At 32.6% G+C, this 18,559-nt stretch overlaps 1 pseudogene across 3 annotated transcripts; it reads right to left on the minus strand.

The window, feature by feature from the left end:
• Window positions 1-3,212: 3,212 nt before the first annotated feature.
• LOC109816787 (putative disease resistance RPP13-like protein 1 pseudogene) lies at window positions 3,213-10,200 on the minus strand (annotated as a pseudogene). 3 transcript variants are annotated; one of them, XR_014428486.1, is made up of 3 exons: window positions 6,206-10,199; window positions 5,799-5,980; window positions 3,213-4,511 (listed from the first exon to the last, which is right to left on the minus strand). The product of XR_014428486.1 is annotated as a putative disease resistance RPP13-like protein 1 pseudogene, transcript variant X2 (transcript). The 3 variants fall into 3 exon arrangements; XR_014428487.1 differs by lacking the exon at window positions 5,799-5,980 and having other exon boundaries at window positions 3,214-4,511; window positions 6,206-10,200; XR_014428485.1 differs by lacking the exon at window positions 3,213-4,511 and having other exon boundaries at window positions 5,651-5,980.
• Between the last annotated feature and the right edge of the window lie 8,359 nt (window positions 10,201-18,559).

The following is an 18,559-nucleotide window of genomic DNA, read 5'->3' on the forward strand; positions in this document are numbered from 1 at the left end:
TTGTATATATTTTTATTTTTTATTTTTTTGGGTGAAAATGGAAACTACCTATATGAATGTGATGAAGGTAGATGTTAACACCATGTAACGGAAGATTCTTATTCCTATTTATTCTTATTTTAAAAAGGAATGTTGTATGTTTAAAGAATGCAATGTATGCTCAAACAATGTCACATAAACAATGCACAAACAATTCACTCATCCACGAACAGTCACGAGCGAATCACGAGGTAGGGGTATCCTGCAGAAAAGTGCATATTCAAGGTGGATCTAACTGTTCTCACCGGTCTGAGGCCCCCAAGGTGCCCCCATTATAGGGACCCAATTCCTCTCGTCGTAAGTCGATGGAAAGTTCCAACGCACTGTCGGACTTGAGTTCATGGTTATCACCTTGAGTGATGTTTTCCGACAACGGTCTACGGGCACCTATAGACCCATTCGACAACCGGCCGTACTAACATCCACTCCCTATGGATTACCACTCATGCCCCCGGGTATAGAGGGAACTGTTGTGTGCAAAGGTTCGTGTACAGTTTGTATTTCAAACAATTGCGGAAATTTAAAAATACAACAGTTATTAAAGCCAAAATAGATAAACATGTTATCATACAAGTAAGGGGTAATGAAGTAATTTTTAACTATTATTTGTTAAAAACAATCTGTCACTAAATGGGACTGACTCTCGAGGCTTCCCCAGTGGAGTCGCCATCTGTCGCCACCGGCCCGAAACGGGCTTTCGGCGTTCGCGAAGGATGGTTGGACTCTTTTATTTGTTTAAAAATATGGATTGCCAGAATGACTTATTCTCAAACTGAGACCTTGTCAAACGAGCAATTTTATTAAAAGGCTCACCAATCCATGTTAATCCCAAGCGGGACCCTCCATGGATTAGCGGTTTTCATAAAAAGGAAGGGTTCATGGAGTCGCCACCAATGTTTTACTCAAAACATTGGAAAAAGAAGTTTAAGGCAATCGATTCAAAAATCGACTTCGGCCATTACAACCAGAGTCGGGTAAGGGAGTCGGTTACGCGTGGGGAAGGTGTTAGCACCCCACAGCGCCCCTTTCGGGTTCCCTATGACAGATTTTTTCTAAAAATAATAGTGTGAAATTACTAAATTACCCCTTATTTATTTATTCTAAACAATTATAACTTAACTATCTACATGATGACAGTTAAATATACACACAGAAAGTAGTAAAAGGAAGGACTTAAGAAGAAACCTTTGAAGCGTGCTTTTATATTCAAGTAAAACTGGGAAGCTTTTTGGCGTTCCCTCGCTCTACAAGCCCGCTCGCTCCCTCCTAGAAAATTTTAACTATGGAAATCCGGAGGATTTCCCTTCGACTCAGTTCGAGACTCAAGCAAAAAGCTCAGAACTCGAGAACTTTGTCGGATCAACTCTCCGAGTGATTTCTAGGCAGAGCACTGCTCAAAAAAACCCAGAATACTCAAGAAGAGGGTTAAAACTCAGTGTAAAAGTGTGTAATGACGTTGAAATGACGCCATATTTATAGGGATGAGGCGCAATACGGCCTCTGGGGGTCAATACGGCCCGTATTGAGTTTTTGAACTACAATACGGCCGTATTGAATTCAGTACGGCCGTATTGAAGTTCAAAAAACCTCAATACGGCCGTATTGAGTTCAGTGCGGCCGTAGTGAACTTCAATACGGCCGTATTGAGTTCAGTGCGGCCGTATTGTAGTTCAAAATGTTCAATACGGCCGTACTGAACCTCTGGGAGACCGTATTGGGCTTCATTCCTCCCACTTTTCTTATTTTAGCTATCCTAAGACCTCTAGACCTATAGAGAACCCTCCTTGGGCCTTCTGGAAGTCCTTCTGGCTGATCTTCCTTCAGTCTTCAAGAGTCTTCAAGCTTTATTTCCGACCCGGACAATTTTAGGGGTCTACAAGGCGTGGCCTCTATCCATGGCTTACCAACGGGTTTACTACCTCACTAGGCTTTACTACCGGTAACACCAACAAGAGTGTATAACCTTAGCCTCTACTACCCCCCAAAGAACATTCAAAATATCAATAATTTTTGAAATAAATAACAGAATTTGAACACAAATTCAAAAATAATACAAACAGTTATAATCAATAATAATCGGTATCAGGCTCTGATACCATAAATGGAAGCGTAAAGGTATAAATATATTGATTATATTGGTATAGAGAAATAGTAATATGTGATAAGTACAAAACTGCTTTTAATGTTCCTTTTGGACATTACGAGTGGAATGTATTAACATTTGGTTTAAAAAATGCTCTTTCCGAATATCAAAATATTATGAATGATATATTTTATCCATATATGAAATTCGCCTTAGTATATTTAGATGATGTATTAATATTTTCTAACTCTATTAATCAACATATAGAACATTTAAAAACTTTTATTAATTTAGTAAAAGAAAACGGGTTGGTAGTTTCTGCCAAGAAGATTAAAATATTTTCTACAAAAATAAGATTTTTAGGTTATAAAATTTATCAAGGAACTATTACTCCAATTCAAAGATCAATAGAATTTTCCGATAAGTTTCCAAATGAAATAAAAGATAAGACTCAACTTCAAAGATTTTTAGGTTGTGTCAATTATGTTGCAGACTTTATTCCCAATATTCGAGTTATTTGTGCCCCATTATATACAACACTTAGAAAGAATCCAAAACCATGAGGCCCAAAAATGACCCAAATTATTATTAAAATTAAACAAATAGTCAAAAGATTACCCTGTTTAGGGATTCCTGACCCAGATGCCTATCTTATTGTCGAGACAGATGCCTCAGACTTAGGATATGGGGGAATTTTAAAGCAAAAAGTATTATCAAAAGAACAAGTTGTCAGATATTACTCAGGTATTTGGCATCCAGCTCAGCAAAAGTATTCAACAGTCAAAAAAGAAATTTTATCAATAGTTTTATGTCTCCAAAAATTTCAAGATGATTTATTTTCAAAAAGATTTTTGATTAGAACAGATTGTAAAGCAGCACCGTCAGTTTTACAAAAAGATGGTAAAAATTTAGTTTCAAAACATATTTTTGCTAGATGGCAAGCCTTATTATCATGTTTTGACTTTGAGATTGAGCATATCAAAGGAGAGTCCAACACTTTACCTGATTACTTAACAAGAGAGTTTTTACAGGAAAAATGAGCAAAAGCACTAAAGACCAATATGGGACGCCTTTTAAGGCTCCAATCAGCAATACTGTTAAAACGGCTCGGCCCGAAGCATCAAGACAATTATCGGCATCGCCGAGCTCAACAAGTAAATTACCACAATCCTTCAATACAAAGTTACCTTCTAAATCTTCAACATTTTTAGAGGCTATTAGTTCTCAATCTCCATTACTATTCCACAATAAGTTCGACCCAATAGCAGCCTTAGGACATGCCCCTGAACCAAGTTCAATACCTTCTCCTTCAAAACAGATTTCTTAATCTCCATCCAAAAATATTACCCACAACACTAACCCAGTAACCACTCCATCAGACTCAAGATCTTATGAATTAAATTATATCACCAAAGATACTCATATAGATATTATGCCAATAGAACCAGAGTGGAAAAACCTTTCTCGAGAACAATTAATCAATACCATTTTCCCAAAAGACACCCATTATCATAACTTCTTAAACCCTAGAATCTTCTATGAATTTATTTTAGTTGATTCTAATTCAATATAGTTATTCCATTCCAAAGATAAAGACAATAATATTATCTATTCCAAAGCCAAGATACTCAAAATTATGACACATGAAGAATGGGGACAACCCGTTTATCAACCTAAATCCTTTTCAAGACAGTTTCAACCTCAGACTTATACCTATTATGATTATACCATGGCATGGACTTACATGTTATATCTTAAACCCAAAACCCATTCCTGGTTCTTCTGGTTTCGTAGAGGAATCTCATTAAAATTTCCAAAATGGTTTCTTCAATGGTTTTACACTTGGGGACCCATTAGAGAATTGTTTCCACAAGAGGTTTCGGAAAACTTTGACTATTTTAAAGAAGTTACAACATTTTTACCCAATTACAAGATGATTACCTTTGTTGCATCCCAAAATGTTACTTGGATTGTTACTTGGGATTATATCTTCAGGCAACCCTATGACAATATTCCTTTAAAAATTCTTTCAAGATGTATCAAAATTAAATGGTGGAACAAATTTGATATGAATCTCATCAGTAAATCAAGAATCAAAGAATGGGCTCAAAACAACTCTCCAGCCTTTTTAACTCAAGAAAGCAAGAAAAGAATTTCTAGAGACACTCAGTTTCTAGCTGAGAAAAGCAAAATTATGGTCGAACTGGCTTCAGCCACCTCTCAAGAAGAGTTCGAAGCAAGACTCCAGTTAATTAGAGCACTTCAAGATGATTCTCAGCCTGAAGAAACAGGCTCTTCAGATTCAATATCAACTAGTCCTTATCTTCGCAATGAAGATATGTTTGACTAAAATCTCAAGATTCAATTATTTCAGTACAGAAAGAGACACCTGTCAAAGACAGCAAGATAAAGTTATTCGCCAGCATCACAAAACGACACAAGACAGCTCATCAACAACTCATCAAGAAAAAGACATGTTACATCAACAGCTCATCAAGAAAAAGACGTTGCCCACTCGACATGTTACATCAACAACTCATCAAGAAAAAGACATGTTACCATCTCCATAAGAAGACATGTTACCAGCTCCATAAGAAGACAAGAAACTTTTTAAGATGCTTTATGTAAATTATTGTACTTTTTTCTCTTTCCTTTCTTACCCTTGTATTATTAGGTGAGTCACTACCCCTACTTGTAATTTACCCAGTCCTAGTTAGTCTATATAAGGAGAAGTTCTCCTCAGTTGTAATCATCGAGTGTTTTTAGTAATCAAATAATATCCTTGTTCTTCGATCTCAAAACTCTTGCGACTATCTTTCTAAAATCTTTGTAAGTCTTTCAAAATGATAATTTTACTTGAGCATGGTCATATTCATATCTCTCATCATAATTATCCTATCTTTCATATTACTATTTCTCTATACCAATATAATCAATATATTTATACCTTTACGCTTCCATTTATATATATATATATATATATATATATATATATATAACTGCAGGAAAATTACATGTAAAATTTTCTATTGATTTCAAATTTGTAGGAAATTTATTTGCAAATTTTAAAATTCACAAGAAATTTATCTAGGAACTATGAAATTACAACAAAATAACGAATTTCTTGCGAATTTCAAATTTACCTGAAATTTACTTTCAAAACTTCTTACAAATTTTAAATTCGCACAAAACTTTCCTTAAAAAAAACTTGCAACAAACTTTTCTTTGGAAAAATCCACAAAAAGTTTCACAAGAAATTTCCTACAAAATTAAAATCTGCAAAAACTAATTATCTATGAAGGAATTACTTGTGGAAAAACATCTATAGTAAAATTTGTGCGAAACTTATTTCCTCAAATTTTGATGCAAAATCTATATAAAATTCTACATGTAATAAGAGAATTTCTAATAACGTTTTTGAGAAACTTTTTATTAAAATTTTTTTTTTATTATCGATAGAGAAACTCTCAAAAACGTTTATAACTTGTATGCAAATAGGATCTTAAAAAGACTTTAAGAACCTTTACATAAAAAAATAAAAGATAATGTAGTGCTTCATTTACCTTTAAGAATATGAACAAAACTCATACCAATGTTGAATCTATCACCAACAAAAAATCATTATAGTCGACCTAGTAGTGAAAATTTAAATATGCACAGAGTTTTAAATTTGAACCTTATTGTCATCATTGTAAGTCCTATAGATTGAAGAGTGCCATCGACTATACAAATTTAACATCAAGCTCAAAGAAGATGGAACCACCATTACCACCCTTTTTTTGACAGGGTAATCTTTACGAAAAGGATTGTAGAACTTTTGCACTTCATTCCCTTCACCATTTTCCCGGTCCTAGTGTCCTAAATATATGCAGTGCATTTGTTTGGAATTAAACTTCAATAAATAGAATACTAAAAAGATTCTGTATCAAGTGAAGAGAGTAGATGATTCATCCTCTTTTAACAAATATTAGTCAATTCATATGTAATAGTTGTTTTTTGGTAAAAGCTAACTAGAGAGTGAAATATTTCCAATAGACAAGCTTATATTTCAAAAGCTACAAAAAATATTTGGAGAATTCGCACCTTATGAAATGGGAGACATTTAAGAATTGATGCATGTGTAATTTTGACTTTTAATTTGCTTGAGGTTCACCAAACTCGTATGTTTTTAATGTGACTGATCTTTCCCCAATCTTCACCTTGTGGTTTCTGGCAACGTTGTTTGAGCAATGGACAACCAAAAATTTCAAGAGTTGAAATGGATCTGGGAAGACCCTCCTCCGGTAAGCATTGGAGGCTTCCACAGTAATAAAGAAATAATATCTCAAGAGAAAGGTGGCAGAGACCCTTGTAGTCCAAAGTTTTAAGATTTGGACAGTTATAGATCCATAGAGAAGTAAGAGAGGATGGCAATAAACCTTCTTCAGGAAAAGACTCCACATCCACTTTTCGAATAGACAACGTTTCTAAAGAGGTGTTGGCACCCAAAGCCCCTTCTAATGAAGCAATAAGTTTGGAGCAATTTGAGAGATCCATCTTTCTTAGATTTGGTGGCAAACCTTCATCAGAAAACGACTCCACTTGTGGACAATCTAGGATCGAGAGGCTAGTAAGATTTGGAAGGAGGACATGCATGTGTTCAGGCAATGATTTCAAATTCTCCAATCCTTCAATGCTAAATATCTCTAGCCAAGGTGCAGATAATCCTTGAGTAGGAAATGATTCAAATTGTGGGCACCCACTAATTTTTAGATCCTTGAGGTGATTATGAGCACGTCCCTGTGAGATTATTTGTAGATTACAACACCTTAGATCAAGTGAACAAAGTTTTGGGAAGAAATCTAGGGAAAAGGTTGTTAGAGAGTCACAACCACCACTAATCTTCAATGTTACAAGGAAATCATAACAATGACTCATGAGAATATTCATATTTGGACAATAATAAATGCGCAAGAATTCAAGAGAAGTATTAGATATGATGTCTCCAATCTTTTCGAGCGACGATGCTTCCATGTTGTGTCCTGTAATGGTGAGCCATTTCAAAGTTGTCGGTTGATAATCAAATTGCAGGTTTCCACAGTCTCGAAGTTCTAGTTCACGAATATCTGGAGCCTTGGGAGCAAAAGACACAAGTCTTTTACAGTCACATATAACTAGATTCTTTAAATGGAGAAGTTGATTTGGTAGGTGCCCTTTCAACTTGGGGCATTGCTCTATGAAAAGATGTTGAAGACGTGGAAAAGCACCTGCCACATATTTACATTCCCATTCTTCCCATTCCTCCATATCAGAGAGGTGCAATGTTTCCAAGGATGTAAATGAAGAAGAACTATTCCCATAAAAATCAGCATTAATACCCACTATCCCATCAAGCCCTGCAATAGTCAGGTGTTTGAGAAATGGCAAAAGTCCAAGGGGAGGCAAATGTGAGCAATATTTACAGCTATCCAACTTTAAGGACACCACATTCAATGAAGTATCAAATAGCCAACTTGGAAATTGTGTACCCCCATAGTTCCTGATTGACAACTTCTCCAAGTATTTGGAAGGTTGTAGATTCTCAAGTACTTCTTTCTCTTTCCTTGAATCATTAGGAACCCAATTCCAATTCCATTCTAATTCTAGCTCCACAAGGTTTGATTTATTTTTCATATTTGCCGCTAATGCATGAGAGGGATTCACAATATTTTGTAGCTCACTAATTGATAAACTTCCATGAAGATTGAGTTCTCCTAGCAACTGAATACTAAACTCAATACTTTTCCCAGCATCAAACCAACTCATCCATACATGAAGATTCATCAGTTTTCCCAAATGCATTGGTATCTTTCTTATTCTAGTGCCTATAAATTCCAAGTGGCGCAAATTGATGAGTTTATGCACATTACAAGGAAGCTCCTCCAAGTAGCGACAAAAGCCCAGCTTCAGTATTTGCAAATTATAGAGAAAACATATCGAATTGGGTAGCTTTTTTATGCGAGTACCAGAAAGGTCTAATGAACGGAGATGTTTAAGACCATTTACAGAATCAGGCACTTCTGTAAGGCCAGAACAATAAGACAAAGATAAGACTCGTAAGAACTTAAACTTGGAGAACAACTCGTGTATTGACATTTTGCAATGCCAACCATGAAGAAAGTTCATTCCCCCACTTGTTGGCATAAATGTATGTAACTTTTTAGTATCATATAATGTCCCAAACCCATCAAAATATTGAACCTGATTGATTGCGACTGAAAAATGACGAGTTGTTTTAGGTATACTTTTTGTTTTGTCTACACCTAACCTGAAATAAATGTCCCAACAAACATATTTTGCCAAATCGTTGAGAAGGTCATGCATGACAAAACACGTTTTGAATCTACTTGCCTGTTGAAAAAAGGACCTCGATAATAGATCATCAAAATACTCTTTACCAACATCTTCTGGACTCTTACTTTGTTGACGGCATTGTAAAAAATTTTCAGCCATCCACAACAGAATTAAACTCTCCTTGTCAAATGCATAATCTTTGGGGAATAAAGAACAATAAGCAAAGCATCTCTTGAGATGAGAAGGAAGGTGGTGATAGCTCAATAACAAAGCAGGAATAATTTCACTATCTTCTTTTGGTAAGTCCCATATCTTGCTTGTTAATACACTTTTCCATTCTGAAATAGATGACTTTGTGCACAAAAGACTTCCAATTGTTTTTAAAGCTAGAGGCAAACCTTTACACTTTTCAACTATCTTTATACCAATCTCCTTCAACTCGGTATTTAACAAAGAATTATGATCTTGGAATGCATGTTTAGCAAAAACTTGCCAACAATGATCTTCTTGTAACTGGCTTAGGTAATGTACTTTGTTTGACCGCATGGTAGAAGTAACTTTCTTACTGCGTGTCGTGACAAGAATTCTACTTCCCTGAGCCCCATAATTAAGAGGAGTTTGTACAGCTTCCCAGTTGTCACGATTTTCATTCCAAACATCATCCAAAACAAGAAGAAACTTTTTTCCTGACAATTTATCTTTCAATCTTCCCTGAACCATTTCTAAGTTTCTACTATCATCAGTTGATTTAGTAATTGCCTCGAGAATTGTTTTTGTTACATTGAAAACATCAAATTCATCTGAAACACATACCCAAGCTCGGATACCAAATTGATCCTCCATCCTTTTGTCATTATATAAATGTTGGGCAAGCGTGGTCTTACCCAATCCACCCATTCCCACAATAGAAATTATTGATAGCTGGTTACCATTCTCATCGTCAAATATCAGCCAATTACTGATCATTTCTCTGTCATCATCTCTACCAAATATAACACTTTCACTTAGCAAAGACGTTGATTGCAATTTCCTACCTGATCTAACACCAACACTACTAGCTTCTTTCAAACCAAGATCACCCCTTTGGCTAGAGAGAAATTCTAGGTTGTCAAGGATTTGTTCCATCCTGGATTTAATTTCCTTGTTAAAGGAACTAACAGAAGAAGATTTGAAGAAACTGGGTACCTTGCAAGTACAGGTTTGAGATTCAGACTCAGCTTCCAGATTGCATTTGGAGAGTTCATAGTCTATTTCATCCATAAGATCCTCTGCATCAAGCACAACATCTTTGACAGCAACAAGCCATGCTTGCACACGTGGATCTCTGAACTGCTTTTGTTCTGCATCATCAGCCAAAGCATCGATGGACAACAACTTGATTTTCAACTGGCTCAGCAGATTCTCATCGAGTTTTCTTCCACGAAAGAAGTCCAGAAATTGATGAGAAGCAAGCCTGTCAAATACAACCTGGAGGAAAGCAGAAAGAAGAGCACCACCAACCAATTCTGCTGCCATGGTAAGTATGAAAATTAGTAATTTGAAGTGCAGTGTATTGCAGGGTTAATATGAATGATGAAATGAGTAATAATAAGCTATTTTATAAATGATGACTTTACGATTCAAAATTGGTGAACGTCTTTTTCTTTGATAACCAGTCAACCAATAACTGCTAAGTGCTGACATTAACAATTGTATTCCATGAATGAATGAGTGGCTATGATTCTGCTGAGGGTAGCTCTGATTGGGATATTTTCCAAGACTAAATTTGTGTCACTGTCATGTCTTTTTCAATTAGTCTACCTTCAAATTTGTTAAATCATGTTAGTAGAATTTTCTTCTTGTTTCACGTAACTTGGTCATATTATGCATATTATGCTGATTTTCAAACAATACTATAACTGAAAAATAAGAAATATGCCCAGAAATGATAACAATAAAATCAATCAAAATATGAAAAATAAGAAATAACAGTAAAATAACATAACAAATATGCAAAAAACCAGAAACGATAATACAATGATATTAGCATGGCATAAAATTAAAAATACTGATAAGATATTGTCAAAATTATAAATAAAAAGAAATAATGTGTACATATAAGATTATTAAATATTGACACATTATTATACTAATTAATATTAATTGCATAAAAAACATCTTTAAGAAAAAAAATATATACAAAACCAAATTTTTATTATAGTCACTATAAAGTAACATTTTTATTTTTTAATTACTTTATCAGAAAACTCTATTATTAATTATTTTTATTAAGCTTAAATATATTTTTTATTTCTTTCCAATTTGGCTCTATCTTGTTTTAATCCTTGTAGATATAATTATTAGTATTAATAAATATCATTAGAATATTTATAGGCAAACTATTAATTTGACAATATAAATTATGTTAAAGAAATATACCTGCACAGATCCTATTGATGACATGAGAGGTTAAATATTGAGTGAACCAAAGTATAGTAGTTCACAGTTAACCACTTGACTTGACTTGAGCAACACAACGTACACAACAACTCACTTTTTTCACACTCATGTATCTGTTCTTTTCCTTTCTTTTTTCCTGATTAATACCTTTGTTGATATTGTATGTTTTGTAACTCTATTTTATTTGTTAATAAGTGTATTGCTTTACTGCAATGAAAGTTACAACTTTTGAGTTTTTTTTTTTTATGATGAACTTAATATGGTTATGTAATTGTTACTTTTAAAAGGGCTCTCACTATTCTAAAGAAAAGAACCACCTTTTCATATCCTTTTTTCTCAGTTTTTATCAGTGGTATCAAGAGATAGGTTAAGAGAAAGACAGTAATCCAATAGTTAAAAAAAATAAAAATAAAATAAAAAAAGGAGAGAAGAGAACAATTATTTCACCAATGACTTTTGAAAATTTTGTGCAGCCAGCCATTCATGTTTTGATGGTCACTACGACCATGGAGCATGCTGATGGAGAATCTCTTGAGATTCAAGGAGTTCTGGCAAGTTGTTGCAAATGGTGTGGCAACACCAAGGGATAGTGCAGCTCTTACATATGCCCAACAAAAGGAGCTTGATGTGATGAAATTGAAAGACTTAAAAGCCAAGAATTATTTGCTTCAAGCCATTGATCGATTTATCTTTGAAACTGTTCTTTATAAAGATACTTCTAAGGATATTTGGGATTCAATGAAAATAAAATATCAAGGCTCCTCAAGAGTTAAACGTGCTCAACTTCAAGCTTTGAGAAGAGACTTTGAAGTCCTTTAAATGAAGGAAGGTGAGTCTATAACTAGCTATTGTTCAAGGACCATGGGTATTGCTAACAATATGCGATTTCATGGTGAAAATGAATGATATATCCATTGTTGAAAAAATCCTACACTCATTAACACCAAAGTTTGATTATGCGGTGTGCTCAATTGAAGAGTCAAATGATATTGATGATCTCTCCCTAGATGAGCTTCAAAGTTCTTTGTTGGTCCATGAACAAAAGATGAATAGAAGTTCAACAATGGAGGAACAAGCATTGAAGGCTTCTACCAATACTCCTTCAAACAACTCTAGAGGAAGGGGTAGAGGTAGAGGTTGAGGAAGAGGGCGTGGAGGTCGTGGAAATAGATATTTTAGCAAGAACTCAAAAGGCAATAGTGAAAAATTTCAAGGCAATGATAGAGGGAGAGATCATAATAAATCAAAGGTAGAATGCTTTAGATGTCATAAATTTGATCACCATGCTTCTGAATGTTATACTAGACTACCTAATCTTAAAGAAATAGGGGGAAGTTCAAATTTTATTGAGGAGAAAGAAGTAGAAACCTTGTTGATGGCAGTTTAAGATGCAAAAGACAACGAGGCAGAAATTTGGTATGTAGATACTGGTTGTAGTGATCACATGAGTAGAAGTAAGTCCTCTTTCTCATATTTAAATAAAAAAAATTCATTCTACCATTAGCTTTGGTGATTGGTCTATTGTGAAAGTGATGGGAAAAGGTGATATAAAAATAAAATCCAAGAACGGTTTTGCAAAAACAATTTCTAATGTGTTTTATGTCCCTGACTTGAGAAGTAACTTGTTAAGTGCCGGTCAATTACATGAAAAAGGTTATGAAACTTTTATTAGCAAAGGTTCTTGTGAAATTTTTGATCTTGTTCGAGGTGCTATTGCAGTTGTAAACATGAGTTCAAACAGGTTATAAAACTAATTTATTTTCTTAAAGATATTAAGACATATTCCCAACAACTTGATCCTTATAGCTCTAAATTAAACAACAATAATTACGAAAATTCAACAATTAATCAACATATATTATATAATTAATTCAATAATGCTTAAAAATCACACAATGTTACAAGAGTAAATATGGTATTCCCTTTATTTATTATTGTTGATTTATATATATATATATATATATAAATAAATTATAAATAATATAGATATAGATACAATTAAAATAATAAAATAAATCTAAAAATAAAAAAATAGAGAAATTATATAGTAAGATAATAGTGATTTTGTAACATAAGTTAATTAAATGACCTATTAGAGATTAAATTTTTAAGTATATTACGTGCCTATCGTTCAGGTTAATTAAATTTGAACCTTTGAAAATAACAAGGGCTTGGTTGAAATGTGTATTTTAATTATAAAATCATTTTACTTTTACTTTTAAAATTTTAAATAAAAATAATGAAAATAGAAAAACAATCCTATTCCACATATAAACATTTAAAAACAGAAAATAGATTAAAAATAAAGAGTAATTTTTATAATTAAAACTGAAAATAGAAAAAAAAAATGTTTTCTCACGTGTTCAATAATTAAAGGCTGTTTTATCAGAGATATTAAAAGTAAGAAGAAAAAAAATGTACTTCTTTGAAATTATACCGTAGCCGGGAGTCGAACCCGGAATACCATAAAAAGATAATGATAAAAATACAATACAAGTCTACAAACCTAGATTTGTCAAAATTATAACAAATAACGTAGGTTTTTCAAAACCAAAAAAAAGAAGAAAAAAAATGGACATCCTAAGTTCTATTCAAATGATGATAAATATGATATGATAGGATGGAAACAAAAAAATCAATAAAAATTGATGATAAAATGTTTATAGAGTGATATTCAAATAATTTTAATATTTAATATGATTTATACATCATGCTTTTTTTTTTTTAAACAAAATTAAAAAAATTAATAACATTTGATGTAATATTTGCACCAAAAATTAAAAAAAAATTATTGTGAGTTAAATTGAATTTAAAATTATTGCGTGTTAAATTGGATTTAAAATTATTGTGTATGATTTGAAAAAGAAATGTTAGTCATTTTGTAGGGTGAGATGTGTTAGCTAATGTTCCAATGTAACAAAAACGTAGTGTTTTAAACCATATTTGGACAAAAACATAGTATAAAAGAGGGAATAAGTTATTAAAATGGTAATGTTGTGATTTTATTTAGTGAGATAAGATAATTATCTAATAGTGATTATTATTAGAGAAGATATTATATTGTTATTAAAAGATATTATGTAGTTAGAATGACAAAATATGATTCAAAATAAAAATATTATAATCGAATATAGATATGGATAAATAAGTTAAGGGAGTGAAAACTAAAATGTAGAGACCAAACATGGTTTCAAAATAATAAATGGAGACCAACTATGGTTACAAAATAAGTGGATAATTATTTTTTATAAAGTGAACGATTAATTTTTTGTATGCATGTTTATGTTTTTCTTCTTCTATTTTACCCTTAAGAGATACATGGTTGGGAAAATATTAAAATATAATAAATGGTATAAATGTCTAAAAAATAGTGGAGAATAAAGGGAGTTATCCTCTTCATATATGGTATTGATTTACCTTTAAGAGATATGTTATTGAGAAAAGATTAAAATATAAGAAATAGGTACATATGTCTAAAAAAATGGAAAGGACAAAAGGAAGGTATCTCCGTTATATAATTATATATAATATAGATACAAATTTAGATTGTACTTGCCAAAAAGTATGAGTATGAGGTTGTCAATCCGAAGTCCTCAACGGTCTTCAACCTTTATGTTGCGAGAAATGGTGATATCTATAAAAGAGACTTAGATCGATGTCAAAGTTAGTAAGTGTTAGGTGAAAAGACAATCATATATTCCTCTAGTTTAAAGTTTGCTATTAACAAAAAATAGGTTTTTGATCAATAGAAATTTTTTTCAAAATGACTAAGACAAATCTTCTACTAAGATACAACTTCTCAATAAGACACAAGTTTTCATCAAATGAATCCTTGTATAAGACAAAAGTTGCACTAAGACAAAACTTTAGATATAAGAGAGATATCATTAAATCTTTATCATTTATGATCTCTAAATAACAAAGTGGATATGTTTGATATTTCCTTAACAGATTGAATTTAAAATTTTCTTCCTTGGTACCTAAACTTTACAAAGGGGAAAGAAAGAGATGTTTTGTGTCAGAAAAGGAAAAACTGGTCCTTGGAAATGGAAAACGGCAGTTAAAAGTTGTTTCAACATTGCACCAACTTGATACACACATAGTTCTATCCACTTGGTGCTTAAAGGTGATAAGTAGCTTCTTTGATCAAATAAGAAGTGACAATTCAATTAAAGTATTTCATACAAACATTTATACACCAATGGACAGTTCTCTCCTCAAGAAGCAAAACATGAAGACAGATGAAGCAAGTCATGAGAGATAAGCCCAAGGATTTGTAACGGTCATCTTTATTGAAAACCCTACAATAGGAAGTTTGAAATTCAGAAAGAAAAAAGATTGATCATCGTAAACACTACATTCTTTATTTTTGTAAAAAGTCTTTGTACTTAATTTGTTGTATCACGTCTTAAAAGGAAGATGAACCAACTTTATAAACCGTTATTACTTTGAGTTATTGGGTTTGAGCTTAGAAAGGCTTGTTTGTAAAAGAATACTTGTTATTTGAAGCTTGGAGAGGATTTGTGTAAAAGAATAATTAGGTAGTTTCTTGAAGAGACAAGTCAAAGAACACATAGGGTTGTGCCAGAAGTGTCTTGGTAAAGAATACTTGTATCTTGAATAACATAGTGGAACTTGATCTAGTTGAATCAAGAACTAAACATAGTCTCGATGGTTGGGACGAACCAGTATAATGATTTGTGTTTTTTCTATTTGCCTTTTTGTTTGCACTCCTTACTATAACATTATTGCTTCACTATTTTGTAGATAGTGAGTTTTTTAGTGACACAATTCAAATACCCTTCTAATGTCTCTCTTTTCTCCATAAATTGGTATTAGAGCTTAGCCTTTGATAGCGTTGAGCATCTAATAGTGCTAAAGGAAAAGACCATGAGATGGGAAGCAATGAAGGTCAATACCCACCTAAAGGAATTTATTTTACAAGGCCTTCAGTCTTTAACAAAGAAGACTACACATATACGGTTATTAAAAGATAGTATGAAGTTAAGGGAGTGAAAACTAAAAATACTATACTCGAATATAGATATGGATAAATAAGTTAAGGGAGTGAAAACTAAAAAGTGGAGATCAAACATGGTTACAAAATAATAAATGGAGACCAAAAAAGATTACAAAATAATTGGGTAATTATTTTTGATAGAGTGAACGATTAATTTTTCCTATGCATGTTTATGTTTTTTTTTCTTCTATTTTACCCTTAAGATATACATGGTTGGGAAAATATTAAAATATAATAAATGGTTTTAGTATCCTCTTTATATATGGTATAAATTTACCTTTAAGAGATATGTTATTGAGAAAATATTAAAATATACTAAATAGGTACAATTGTCTAAAAAAAAGTGGAGAGGACAAAATGAAGGTATCTCTTTTATATAATTATATATAATATAGATATAGATTTAGATTGTACTTACTAAAAAGTATGAGTATGAGGTTGTCAATCCGAAGTCCTCAATACCCAATCTTCGATCCTCAACCTTCATGTTGCAACCGATGGTGGTATCTATAAAAGAGACCTCGATGTCAAAGTTAGCAAGTGTTAGGTGAAAAGACAATCATAGATTCCTTTATTTTAAAGTTTTGCTATTAACAAATAAAAAGGTTTTTGATTAATAGAAAAAAGCTTTTGAAATGATTAAGACAAATCTTCTACTAAGACACAACTTCTCAATAAGATGCATGTTTTCATAAGATGAATCATTGTATAAGACAAAAGCTACACTAAAACAAAACTTTTTAGATATAAAAGGAGATATCATTAAGTCATTATCATTTATGGTCTCTAAACAAGGAAATGACTATCTTTAAATGTTTCCTTAACAAATCGAAATTAAAAAATTCTTTCTCGATACCTAAAGTTTACAAAGAGGAAAGAAAGACATGTTTTGTGTCAGAAAAGGACAAACAAGTCCCAGGAAACACAGAAAGCTACAATTAAAAGTTGTTTCAACATTATATCAATCTGACATATGTATGGTTCTACCCACTTGGTACTTAAAAGGTGATACGTAGTTTCTTTGATCAAATAAGAAGTGACAATTTGATTAAAACATTTAATGCAAAGATTTATTACACCAATGGACATTTCTCTCCTCAATAAGTAAAACAAGAAGACAGATAAAGCAACTCATGAGAGATAAACTTAAGGATTTGTAATGGTCATCTTCATTGAAAATCCTGCAAAAGGATGTTTGAAATCCAGAAAGAAGAAAGATGACTTATTATATATACTACATTTTTTACTTTTGTAAAAAGTCTTTATACTTAATTTGTTGTATTACGTCTTGGAAGGAAGATAAACCAACTTTATAAGCCTCTGTAACTTTGAGTTATAGAGTTTGAGCTTGGAAATACTTGTTTGTAAAAGAATACTCATTGTTTGAAGCTTAGAGAGGATTTGTGTAAAAGAATAATTAGGTAGTTTCTTGAAGAGGCAAGCTAAAGAACACATAGGGTTGATCCAAAAGTGTCTTAATAAAAAATAATTGTTCTTGGATAAGACAGTGGAACTTGATTTGGTTGGATCAAGAACTAAACATAGTCTTGGTGCTTGAGACGAACTAGTATAAAAACAACTTGTGTTCTTTCTATTTGCCTTTTCGTTTGCACTCCTTACTGTAATGTTATTGCTTCATTATTTTGTAGTCAGTGTTGTTAAGTCAAACGAAGACGAAACAATCCCAAGTGAGGTTTTGAATATGACAAATATAATACATATTATTATTTCTAACAAGTGTGCTATTGTTTCAGAAAAACATAAGTACAGGCAAAATGAAGAACAAACATATGCATCAGACGATATAAGGCGACAGACGAAAGCTTTATATAGACAAGTAAAACCAAAGCTTCAAGCATCAAACAAATACGAGTCAATGCAAGAACTCAGACGGAAGTTGGTCAAACAAAATAGAAGCCAACTAAATTAGACGAAGAACAGTACAAACTAATAAGCATTTTGGACGAAAATGAAAGTCTGTTCATATACAAATTGACCAAACCAAAGAAAGTCAAAGCATTAATGATTAATGCTCAGAAGAAAAGTCAAGGCTTGAGACGCACATGGACTGCTAGACGCAGACGAGACTGCCATAAAATTATAATAAGAATCAAGTCTCAAAAAGATAAATCAAGGCATCGTCTACGACCACACAAAAGCTCTCAACCTAAAATGCCTGATCTAAATGAAGAAACGAAGAAGAAGAAAAGCACGCGAAAGCAAAAGCATGCATGTGTCAAAAAAAGGAGATTACTTTTTCTAGAAAAGGACAACACTCTACAGCTAGGTGACCAGAAAAGGACAAAAAGGTTCCTAGGTCCCTGCTAAATTTAGACACTGCTGCTACCAAGGAAAATTAGACTTCATGCAAGGTCTATCACAAGAAGCAACATTTAATAAATCATGTATGGTCAACCACCTCCAGCTTATCTTCCTTACTTGTTAGGCGAATCCAAGATTGAGTTGGTTGATAGGAGCTTATCAAAAAGGGAAGAGATGCTTAAATTGCTCAAATTTCATTTGGAAAGAGCTCAAGAGAGAATGAAGCAACTTTCTGATCAACATAGAAAAAATAAGCACTATCAAATAGGGGATTTGGTCTATGTGAAATTGCATCCATATAGACAGGTGTCAGTGGCTTATAGGAGCAATGCTAAATTAAGTCC

The sequence above is a fragment of the Cajanus cajan genome, chromosome 8 (genome assembly GCF_000230855.2).
Source record: "Cajanus cajan strain Asha chromosome 8, NIPB_CcT2T_4, whole genome shotgun sequence".
NCBI classification, from domain to species: Eukaryota; Viridiplantae; Streptophyta; class Magnoliopsida; order Fabales; family Fabaceae; genus Cajanus; species Cajanus cajan.